General features: G+C 38.5%; 1 long non-coding RNA gene across 1 annotated transcript; it reads left to right on the top strand.

Annotated features, from left to right (window-relative positions):
- Positions 1 to 3,683: 3,683 nt before the first annotated feature.
- Positions 3,684 to 13,045, top strand: LOC103880440. The gene is made up of 3 exons (XR_641468.4): positions 3,684 to 3,926; positions 8,462 to 8,651; positions 9,580 to 13,045. It is a non-coding gene; the product is annotated as an uncharacterized LOC103880440 (long non-coding RNA).

Raw genomic sequence — 13,045 nt, 5'->3', positions numbered from 1 at the left:
CCCCAAATCAACAGAATATGCATTCTACTCAGCACCACATAGCACTTATTCCAAAATTGACCACATAATTGGAAGTAAAAAAGCACTCCTCAGCAAATGTACAAGAACAGAAATTAACAAACTGTCTCTCAGACCACAGTGCAATCAAACTAGAACTCAGGACTAAGAAACTCCAATCAAAACCGCTCAACTACATGGAAACTGAACAACCTGCTCTGAATGACTACTGGGTACACATAACGAAATGAAAGGCAGAAATAAAGATGTTCTTTGAAACCAATGAGAACAAAGATACAACATACCAGAATCTCTGGGACACATTTAAAGCAGTGTGTAGAGGGAAATTTATAGCACTAAATGCCCACAAGAAAGCAGAGGAAAGATCTAAAATTGACCTCCTAACATCACAATTAAAAGAGACTAGAGAACAAGCGCATTCAAAAGCTAGCAGAGAGGCCAAAATAAACTAAGATCAAAGGAGCCAAGAGACACAGAAGGGGAGATGGGACACAAAGCCTCAAAAATCAATAGAATCCAGCAGTTGGTTTTGAAAAAGATCAACAAAATTGACAGACCCGCTACTTAAAGACTAATAAAGAAGAAAAGAAAGAATCAAATAGGCAATATAAAAAATAGTGTCAAGGGACCATCACCCACCGAGCCCCACAGAAATACAAAAGAAAACTACACCATCAAAGAGGAATACACTATAAAAACACCTCCACATAAAATAAACTAGAAAATCTAGAAGAAATGGATAATTTCCTGGACACGTACACTCTTCAAGACTAAACCAGGAAGAAGTTGAATCCCTGAATAGACCAATAGCAGGCTCTGAAATTAGAGGTAATAATTAATAGCCTACCAAGCAAAAAGTCAGGACCAGATATAGTTCACAGCTGAATTCTACCAGAGGTACAAGGAGAAGCTGGTACCATTCAGCCTGAAACTATTCCAATCAATAGAAAAAGAATCCTCTAACTCATTTTATGAGGCCAACATCATCCCTGATACCAAAGCCTGGCAGAGACACAACAAAAAAGAGAATTTTAGACCAATATCCCTGATGAACATCAATGCAAAAATCCTCAATAAAATACTGGCAAACCCGGATCCAGCAGCACATCAAAAAGCTTATCACCATGATCAAGTGGGCTTCATCCTGGGATGCAAGGCTAGCTTCAGCGATAGCAAATCAATAAACATAATCAGCATATAAACAGAACCAAGACAAGAACCACATGATTATCTCAATAGATGCGAAAGGCTTTTGACAAAATTCAACAGCCCTTCATGCTAAAAGCGCTCAATAAATTCAGTATTGATGGAGCGTACCTCAAAATAATAAGAGCTATTTATGACAAACCCACAGCCAATATCATACTGAATGGGCAAAAACTGGAAAATTCCTTTGAAAACTGGCACAAGACAGGGATGCCCTCTCTCACCACTCTTATTCAACATAGTGTTGGAAGTTCTAGCTAGGGCAATCAGGCAAGAGAAATCAGGGTATTCAGTTAGGAAGCCGAAGAAGTCAAATTGTCCCTCTTTGCAGATGACATGATTGTATATTTAGAAAATCCCCTTGTCTCAGCCAAAATCTCCTTAAGCTGATAAGCAACACATGAAGTCTCAGGATACAAAATTAATGTGCACAAAAACCATAAGCATTCTTATACACCAGTAACAGACAAACAGAGAGCCAAATCATGAATGAACTTCCATTCACACAATTAGCCTAAGGAGAATAAAATACCTAGGAATCAACTTACAAGGGATGTAAGGACCTCTTCAAGGAGAGAACTACAAACCACTGCTCAGTGAAATAAAAGAGGACACAAACAAATGGAAGAACATACCATGCTCATGGATAGGAAGAATCAATATCGTGAAAATGGCCATACTGCCCAAGGTTATTTATAGATTCAATGCCATCCCCATCAAGCTACCAACGAGTTTCTTCACAGAATTGGAAAAACTGCTTTAAAGTTCATATGGAACCAAAAAGAGCCCGCATCTCCAAGACAATCCTAAGTCCAAAGAACAAAGCTGGAGGATCATGCTACCTGACTTCAAACTATACTACAAGGCTACAGTAACCAAAGCAGCATGGTACTGAGTACCAAAACAGAGATATAGACCAATGGAGGAACAGAACAGAGTCCTCAGAAATAATACACACACATCTACAACCATCTGATCTTTGACAAGCCTGGAGAGAAACAAGAAATGGGGAAAGGATTCCCTATTTAATAAATAGGAGTGCACAAGGGAGAAGAATTGAAACAAAACCATAAGTAGAAAGCTGAAACTGGATCCTTTCCTTACTCCTTATGTCTGAAATTAATTCAAGATGGATTAGAGACTTGATATTAGACCCTAATACCATAAAACCTAGAGAGAAAGCCTAGAGTGATAGTACCATTCAGGACATAGGCATGGGCAAAGACTTCATGTCCTAAAACACCAAAAGCAACGGCAGAAAAAGCCAAAATTGACAAATGGGATCTCATTAAACTAAAAGAGCTTCTGCACAGCAAAAGAAACTACCATCAGAGTGAACAGGCAACCTACAGAATGGGAGAAAATTTTTGCAATCTACTCATCTGACAAAGGGCTAATATCCAAGAACCTACAAGAACTCAAACAAATTTAAAGAAAAAAAACAAACCGCCATCCAAAAGTGGGCAAAGGATATGAACAGACATTTCTCAAAGAAGACATTCATACAGCCAACAGACACATGAAAAATGCTCATCATCACTGGCCATCAGAAATGCAAGTCAAAACCACAATGAGATGCCATCTCACACCAGATTTAAGAATAAGCGATCATTAAAAAGTCAAGGAAACAACAGGTGCTGGAGAGGATGTGGAGAAATAGGAACACTTTTACACTGTTGAGGTTAAGGATTGTAAACTAGTTCAACCATTATGGAAACAATATGGCGATTCCTCAAGGATCTAGAACTAGATGTACCATATGAGCCAACCATCCCATTACTGGGTGCCCATATACCCAAAGGATTATAAATCATGCTTATATAAAGACACATGCCTGCGTATGTTTATTGCAGCACTATTCTAATAGCAAAGACTGGAATCAACCCAAATGTCCATCAGTGACAGACTGGATTAAGAAAATGTGGCACATATGCACCATGGAATACTATGCAGCCATAAAAAAGGATGAGTATGTGTCCTTTGTAGGGACATGGATGCAGCTGAAACCATCATTCTTAGCAAACTATCACAGAACACAAAACCAAACACAGCATGTTCTCCTCCTTAGGTGGGAACTGAACAATGAGATCACTTGGACTCAGAAGGGAACATCACACGGGGCCTATCGTAGGGGAGGGGGAGGGAGAGGGATTGCATTGGGAGTTATACCTGATGTAAATGACGAGTTGATGGGTGCTGACGAGTTGATGGGTGCAGCACAGCAACATGGCACAAGTATACATATGTAACAAACCTGCACGTTATGCACATGTACCCTAGAACTTAAAGTATAATAATAATAATAAATAATTTTTTTAAAAAAAAGAATCTGTTAGGCATTTATTTCTTTAACTCTTTGGAGTACGATTTCAATATCAATTATAAATTAACATTTTTAAAGCACATATGGCTAAAAGCGCTACAAAAAAAAAAACTACAGAAAAATGAATAATACATAGTCCTTGCCTTTTATGAGCTTACAAATCCACCAAGAATTGGAAAGAAAAAATAAAAAACGGAGAAGATCAAGGATAAGGTGAACACTGGAGTTTCCAGTGCCAAGATTCCAAATCAGAACACTGGAATTATTTCATAGAGGAGCTATGCTTAAATCTCACTGGGTGGCATAGTCAAATACGGAGAGTATTACCTGGATCTCATGGCATTAAAAGAGTAAGCTCAATACGGGAAACAGAAGTCAGGTAAGAGAGAGATGTGGTCTTAAATTATCTACTATGAGCACCATTGATAGGGATTTTCTTAGTTTTTATTGGGCCTACAAATCTTTGTTTTTCTTCCTTTTTGAAGGGTATTTTCTCTTGATAGAGAACCCTAGGTTAATGGGGAAGTTTTTGTTCGTTTGTTTGTTTGTTGGCATTTTAAAGATGTCATTCTATTGTCTTCTGGCCAGCATTGGCCTCTGGGCTTTCTACTGAGTGTAAATTTTTGAGCCTGTATATAAGAGCTGTTTTAAAGTCTTGTATGTTATTTCCATCTTCTCTGTCACTTCTGAGTCTATTTCTATTGATTGATTTCTTGTAGTTATGGTTCACATTCCCCTTTTTCTTATCATTTCTATTATTTTGTAATTGGATTCCAGAAATTATCAATGTTATAATATTGAGTTTCTAGATTTTGATTGTCTTCAAAGTGTGTTGAATTTTGTTTTACTAGGAAGTTTCATGTAGATTTGCTTGTTCTTTTTGAGATTCGTTTGTAAATTTTCGTTATAGAGGGTATAGAGTAGGCTTTACTCGAGGGCTACATCCCACTTCTAATGAATTATTTCCATGTGGAATGTGAGAAGTTGAATGTCTCCCAGTCCAGTGCGAGATCTAGGAATTGTTCAGCTTCAGTAGTTTTTCTGGGCTAATCTCATGAAGTTTCTTACTGTGTACATGCATTTTAGTACTTAACCAAAAGGCTCAAGAACTCCTATGAAAATTTTGAGAGCTCTTTCTAAGCATACCTCCTCTTCTTCTGTACTCTGGCCCACAAATTCCAGTTGCCTAGGCCTCCCCAGTCTCCTTCTCCTGAACTCAGGGGGTCTGATTTGCTTTCACTGGGCTTTCCCAGTTTATTATAATCCAAAAAACGTCTCAAGCAGAAAGTTTTAGTGATCACTGGTCTCCCCTCATTGGTCTCCCTTCTGTCAGAACTCACAATCCTGTGCTATTTATTGACCAGTGTCTGAAACCACAGTTAGATAGCAATTACTTTCTCAGGGTCAGAAGAGGAAGTCCAGCACATTAATATGAGAAAACAGTTTGAAACACAGGATAAATAATATTTGACAGAGAAAAAGGTAGATAAGAGGATCTCTACAGGAAGCAGTACAGAATTCTGGTAAAGGAAATAATTTTTAATGTCTGATAGATCTTCGTTCAAATGCTAGATTTGCATTGTGAATAGGTAAAGGAAAGATTAAATGAGATAATGCATGCCAAATCCATAGTATAATACTATAATAGAGAAAAACCCAAACAATATTGTGAGAAACAACAATGGAAAGAATAACTGGATAATATCTGAAGGATTCAGAGTCTTGTGGAATGCCTCAGATAGTGAGGAAATAAAGAATTTCACATGCACACTAAAGAAGAAATTGGTGTAACATATAAATGAGAGATGACTTTAAAATTTTTTAACTAGATCATTTTTCCCACATATTTCTTCTGATCTTGTTACTCACACTAGTGAAATATTAGTAACATGATGTTTCAATGATGAGGAAAATAAGAAAACAAGCAAAGAAAACAGCTTCCTAAAGAATAAGCAAGTGGAGATCAAGAGTCATCTCTCGTTCATGTGGCACGATTTCTAATTTAAATCTGGGACCCCATAAATAACATTTAATATAAAAAGTACACACTAAAATCTATCATTTATTCACGCATTCACTCAGTGAGTGTTTAATAAGCATCTACTCTAGCTTACAACTACAGACTGCATATGAAGAGGCATTCTAATCCCCATTCACTCTTGTCCAGTCCCATGACAGAAGCTATTATACAAATGCCTGATCCCCGCTGTCCCAGGTTCCCTGGCAACTGAGTGTGGTCATGTGATAAAGATCTGATATGAGAGAAAATTAATATTTCCCTTCCTCCTTTCGGTATTCTCATGTGAGAACTTGATACTTAGAGTACAGACTCCATCTTGCAAATCTGAGGTGACAACTTTGAGTATGCAAAACCAAGAAACTATAGATAGCAGGATAGATGAACAGAAAGAGCTAGAGGTCTATGTATACCGTTAAACAACCAAGTCATCCGTGAATCACTGACCTCCAGAGCTCTTGTTATGTGAGAAAAGTAAAGGTCTTCAGCTTTTAATCCAGGGTTAACTAGGGTTTTCCTTCATTTCAGCTAAAATCATCCGCATACCATCGAGACTACCAAGATGTCAAGTCAGTCAGATACTTTTATGGGGACCTTGAAACCGGAAGCTAAGGAATGCAGGCAAATAGCAATGAAGTTTAAATACAGATTTTTGGTAAAATACAGGGTTTTAGGTAAAAAACAAAATGTCCTTCTGGATCAGTCTTGGAAATCTTAGTGGAATAAATAGGATTTAAGCTAGAATTCTTGTTGAACCTCTAATATAATTCATGCAAAGTAGCAATAAGAAGTACCACAAAGAAGTACAAATAATTATGTGTAAAGTTGGAAAGGGAAAACTGTATTCTTGGCACTTTTCAAGGCACTATGGAGCACAGAAAAAGGAAAATGTTCACTAACCTCAGGCAACTTTAAGTCCATACTGGCAGTTTATCAATGCCAGTACATTTGAAGAAAGAAAGATTAAAACATGTCAATTTTCTGAGTAAGACTATAAAGGGCTATTCCCTTGAAGGTGAGATCTGAGAAGTCAGTTCGACAGTTCAAACTGGGCAGTTTCTGGGAAAGTTTTATTGAGCTCTCAACCAGTGGTCTCCTGCTTGCAGCCTTGGTCTATGGCACCTCAGTGAACTTCCCTACCATCCAGTGGGGTAGAGCCACCTACTCTGCAATCAGGTGTGAATCTCTTCCTACATTCTTTCTAGTTCTCTTTATTCCTCATTAACCAGTCCCCTGACGCTCGTTAATAACCATTTTGTATTAAACCTTTCCGGTTCAAATGACTTTATAGCTTCTGTCTCTTCAGTAGACCCTGGCTGATACTCATGCCATTTTATGTTCACATCCCCTGACATCTTACCCACTGTATTACATTGTTTCTTAGTTTAATAAATGCTCTAAGAGGCACTAGGTTAATTTTGTTTAACTAAGAGTTTCCTAGGTTTGTTGGACCACAAGACATTTTTATAGCTAAGCACTGGTTATTCGAGTACCTTAAAGTACACTGGTATTTAATGGATCAGTTTTAGAAATGTGGCTTAGGGGACTTATGGCTAATCTAATGGTTTCGTAAGAAGGTGAAAAGTGCTTGCAGCCTCCAAAGGCACTAATTTCGATTTACTACATTATTGAATATCTACAGTGTTCAGGACACAGCATCACCAGAAAGCTTATAATAAATGGAAATGTGAATGTCAAAAAATATCAAGGGAGAATTTTAGGATGCTGTGGAAAAAGAGAAGAGTGAGAAATTCAATTTATTAGAGGAAGTATTGGGAAAAACTTTCTGGAATCAAGGATATGTGAATTCAATCTTCCGGAATAAGCAGATTTTTATGGAGATGCATATACTGGAGTGGGCCAGGGTAAGAAAAATAGGCAGGTGGCATAGGAGGCAAAGACCTGTGGTTATTAGGACTCCCATGCTACCACTGACAAAAATCCAACTCAATGGCTTAAGTAGAAAAAGGAATTTATTGGCATGAGTAATTAAGAAGTCCAATTCATGCTGCAGGCACAGCTGGATCCAGAGACTAAAATCATGTCACCAGATTCAGGTTTTTACTCTTCCATTTCCTGGTTTCACTTTTCTCATTTGGACACCATTTCCACTCATGGAGTGTCTCTCCTAGAGTTAGTTGTTGTGTTCAATTCTGAGCAACCTTAGAAAAATTAGGGATTATCTTTTTCCTAAGAGATCTAGAAAAAAAAACTCACATAATTCAGTTCCATAAACTGTGACTGAGTCACATGTCCATCTGTAAGCCTATTCTTATGAGCAATAAGACGTGATGCTCTCAGTGGCCAGGCCTGGTTCACATATCTATCCTGGGGCCAAAAATGGAAACAGCAACATCCATGCCACATAAATGAAGTAACACCAGGAGGCAGTTACCAAAAGAAGAATGACTACCAGACAAGCAAAAAGAAAAAGGAGAGCTTATTCTTCCATTGGGAAAGAATAGAAGATGGAATTTTATGATGCTAAACTTGATGCTGAAACCAATGACCCAAAAAATTCAGACTGATCTGCTTTGTAAGTGAAATCATTTAATACATGAAAAATAGAAAAGTCTTGCCTAACTCTAAGGCACACACATTAACCTTCTCAGATTAGCAAAACTGAGTAAAGATCTAAAGTCAGTTTCCCTACATCAGAGGAGACATCAGGAAGGTTTGGAATTTCCAGAATGCCTGGAGAAAACATCACTGGTATTTTGTGAGCAACTTTAATGTTCACAAGGAGAGAAGGCACTAAAAATAGAACAAGAGATGGCATTGCTTCCGGACAGTGGGTCCATACAGCTGGTATTAGATACCAATGTACAATGCAAAAATAAGGACACCAAATATTACCCAATTTTAATGGTTTTTTTTCTCAATTTCTCATTGCCTAGGAGTCTTAATATCACATTAACCAACTAAACCTGCCACAATGCTGATGGGCCCTGGTGAGGAACTGCAAACAAGATCTGAACATGCTTAATAAAATGACCAACTCTCACTGATTTATAGCCAACTAATTACCTGGCAAATATCCAGTCTGTGTTCTCCCTGCTGGAACTGAACTGATAGCAGGCTGTCAATGTGAGAAGGGACAAAAAGGCAGTTTGGAGTTGAAAAATAAGAAGAAATGTTTGATGTATTATAGTGGACACTGTTACTCTCTATCAAGTTGTCTTGGGATATCTAGAATTACACTGTCAGCCAAGTGCATACTGGTATTTTTAGGGAAATCTAGAGTTACTTAGAATCCCATACACATACAAAATATTGGAAAGGGGTGATAAAGGCTATTTGTAAAGTTTAGCTGTCAGGAGAAAAGAAAACAGAAAGCATACTAGGGCTGTAGAAATCAGTTGCCTTACTGCAGAGATCCCTTATTTCTTACAAAGAATGTGCATTTTTGAAACCTGTGTCTATGGTTATTATTCATCTGGAGAGCATTGTGTCACAAATTTTCTAATGCTCAAGACTGAAATTTAAATGAGAGATTTCTGGTTAAATAAAAGACTACCCAAGCAACTGACCACTAAAGTTTGGTACTTTTGCAAGTACATCCATATACAGTTAGTATACACACCTCACTTAAGTAGGCAGAAGCTAGCTACCAGTGACTTGGAATTAAGAGACTGAACAAAAACAGAACCTCTCACTGACTGTGTGCTCAAAAGCAAAACAAAACAAAACAAAACCAAAAAACCATTTGACCTGGCCTTTCTTGACCCAGCTGTCAAGGGGATCATGACAGGGGATCATGGTGCTTTTCCAATTTAGCCTCATTTATCTCACATATCAATGTTACATCTAAAGATGAACACAGGGCATCCGTGCACAGGGATATTGACCAAGAATGCTTGGGGCATTGGCTAGTTTCTGAAAATTAAATGATAGGAAAAAAATAAGGCGTCAGGCATATTATAGGTCACATAGATCTGCAAAAACAATAGCTACAGCTTGTTAATTTTCTTAAAAGGTCAGAGTCCCTCATTTATTATGTTTTTCTCCTTTCCAGGGAAAATGAATGTCGAATATATTCTAGTGTGGAATCTTCCCTCACTCGGCTATGAGCTTTGTTCAATCAGCTCATCTACTTCTCTACCACTCTACTTCATCAACATGTGATACCCTTTGTCTAGTCCCTCAAGAAATGATGTATTTTCAAATTCATAGTCCTTTATTGTAAGCAATACAAATGAACACTAGTAAAGTAAATAAATAAATACAAAAGAGGAGGTAGTAGGCTTATTTATGGAATGAAGAGTGGAACACTTGCAAGGACTTGGGAAGGAAGGACCAAGCCTGCTAAGGAAATCCCACAGTGAAAATTCCTAAACCTTCTCTAACAAGTGTTTTCCAAGTCAACTTGATGATAGGACTCACTTAGAAGTGTTTGTTAAGACACTGATTGCTGGGTCTAACCTACACCTGCTGAATCAGAACTTTGGGCTGGGGGATATGCTGGAATTTGTACATTTAATAGAAAAGACCAAGAAACACTGAAGACAGTGCTAATTTAACTCCACTCCATTGAACTTTAGGCTCTGCTCCAATTGGCAAATTCCAGGAAGGGATAAGCTGATTGGCTCACCCAGGGACAGGTGTCTGCCCCGAGTCCATCAGCTATGGCCAGAAAGACTGTGTATTGGAAAACACTGTCCAGTGTATCAGGGGCCAGTGCCAGAGAAATCACCAAGAACAGGGAATCACTGCTAAGTAGTGTCTATTACCAATACAATAAGCCAAAGCTATGTACATTTCACTATCTAGTCTTTAAGTCTCATTTAGGGTTCTGAAATATTATATCAACTATTTTTTGAAATTATAAAATGAGGCCGTGCTGGAAAATTGGAGGAAGTATCCCGGTGGCAAATCCAACCTCTGTCAAGAGTTTGCATGGAGCAAAAGGAAAACAGCCAAGACATAGAGGCTTATAGTGATGAATGCTACATCTAGGACATCTAGGACACCACTTATACTATGGAGGGCTACCCCTCTTCCCAACCTCCAAGCCCACACCCTGAAATATCCCCAAACTGGAGTGCAATCAAGTCATTAAGTCAGTGTACAAGCTTGGGAAAGCCCCAGCACCCCACTCCTGGATAACTTTTGGGGGTTACCATCCATGTCTTCTGCTCTTCCCCCGGAGACCCCATGGCCACTGATTTTGCCAAATGATGGCAGCTTAACAGACAGTCTTCTTTGTCCACAAGGTCTTAGTCACTGTGAAAATTCAATAGATGATTTTGCTGCAGGCATATTTTCAAATGCCAGGAAAGCATCTGACAGTGTTGGATGTTTGGAGGGCTATTGTTAGGAAGATTAAGTACTGCCCTATGTTCAATCATTTATTCAACAGCCACACGGGGAAGCTAACAAGAGGAGGCAAGTGTGATATGGATGTTTGGTGGGTTTTGCAATGGAGAGTTTTTCTCCTTATTTTATGCATAAAGCCAAGGACAGGGAATCTGAACAAGAGGCAGATCATATGACCTCACTTTGAAGAATAAACTATTGGAGTTGACTCTAGGCAATGTCCTCACATAAAAGGCAGGTTGAGAGTAACAGAGAACACCTTCCCAAAGCCATAAAACTAATTATTTTGGCCTATACCAAAAGTGAGTTTTTCCTTTTCCCAGACTCCTGATAAATGCTTTGTTATCAGCCAACTCTTTGAAAGGAATTTTCCTTACAAAAAGTATGTCACATGCACTGTTAATGTCACCCAGCATCCACTCACTTTTCTTCTGACATCATGAGTCTCGTTTTTCACAGGAGAAGCACTTCTCTCTGTTCTTAGCCCATGTACTTCTAGTGGAGTTGAACCCATCCTCAGTTCCAGGGATGAGCAGATGACTTGAGCCTAACCAGTTAGATCAGTACCCTACACCAGCTCATCATCATTGCTTTATACTTGAGCACAAGACCCAATTAGACTCAGCTAACCACAGAGATTTTATTGAGATGGTGAGAGAAGAGACCATTCTCTTTTCTGCTGAAAATGCTAGCAGTACGGATATTGTGAGCTGGACTTCCAGAAGTCATTGAGTGAAAACAGAGAATGAAGAAACCCCAGTAGAAGTCAGAACAAAGACATAGAGATGAAATGAGTGCTGATGACATGTTTGCACTGTTGGCACCAGTTGTGTCTGAAGCTAGTTATATCCCTGGACTTCACAATCATACAAGCAAGTAAATGCACTTACTTTCCCTCAGCCAATTTGATTTGGGTTTTTATCACTTGTAATTAAGAGTCCTAATTAAAACAGGAATAACAGAATAATGCATTGTGTTAATTCTGTTTCTTTTAAAACATTGAGTATGTGCTTTGGACTTCTGAAGAAGTAGAAGGCATTGTCCTTCTGAGGTGCTAAAGGAAAAGACAGTGTTTATACATGCACAAAGTATAGAGTAACATCTACTTACAGCAATAGAAAGGGCTTTGTGTAGCAAATGAAATACAGAAGGGCTGAGGCGGTCCAAAGAGAAAAGTCAACATGGAAGGCAGAGGTACACTTTTCTTGGAGGAGAGATAAGCTGGGTCAATGTCAAATTTGGTTATTTCTTCCCTCCTCAGTCAGATGGGCTTGGGTCAAAGGGTTTAGGCTTGAGACAGCAGTAAGAGTCGGCCAACACCACAATCCTCTTAGATACCACTGGGAAATCTAACAATTCAGCTTCCCCTCCCACGTGTTTTTTGGTGTGTTGGATTTGGAGGGCTCTCCAGATGCTCCAGGGTTAACTCAGATAAGCTATAGTCATCTCAATATCCCTCTACAATAACTTTGAAAATGCACTACTCTTGAACTCTGCATCCTATTATTGACTTCACATAAAAATTATCTAGAAGTCAGTCAACCAACATCTTTAAGCATCTATTGTGGACCCACTTTGTGATGAGGGGAATGTAAACATTCATGTGTAAAACATGGACCCTGTATTCCATGAGCTTTACAATCAGTAGTGACCTACATAACAAATTAGATTACCAGCAAATGCTTGTATATGTACTCATTAAAGTGCAATGGTTAGTATGAAAAGAGAGAGGATCAGAATGTAAGCTCCCTACATGATTCAGCCATAAGAAAGAATGAAATCACGTCTTTTGCAGCAACATGGATGGAACTGGAGGTCATTATCTTCAGTTAAATAAACCAAGCATAGGAAGTCAACTATCACATGTTCTCACTTGTAAGTGGGTGCTAAAAAATGTGTACACATGTGCATAGAGAGTGGAGTGATAGACAGTGGAGACTGGGATGGATGAGGGGATGGGAGAGAGGTAGATGATGAGAAGCTATTAATGGGTACAACGTATGTTAATTGGGTGATGAATACCCTAAAAGTCTTGACTTGACTGCTATGCAAACCACGCATTTAACAAAATTGTACATATACCCCATCAACTTGTACAAATAAAGTCTTAATAATAGCAATTATCATACATTTTAAAAAGCTACCTGAAGGCAAAACTTGCATTT

Source organism: Papio anubis, chromosome 18, assembly GCF_008728515.1.
Source record: "Papio anubis isolate 15944 chromosome 18, Panubis1.0, whole genome shotgun sequence".
Taxonomy (NCBI): domain Eukaryota; kingdom Metazoa; phylum Chordata; class Mammalia; order Primates; family Cercopithecidae; genus Papio; species Papio anubis.
This window is presented reverse-complemented; position numbering and strand designations above follow the sequence as displayed.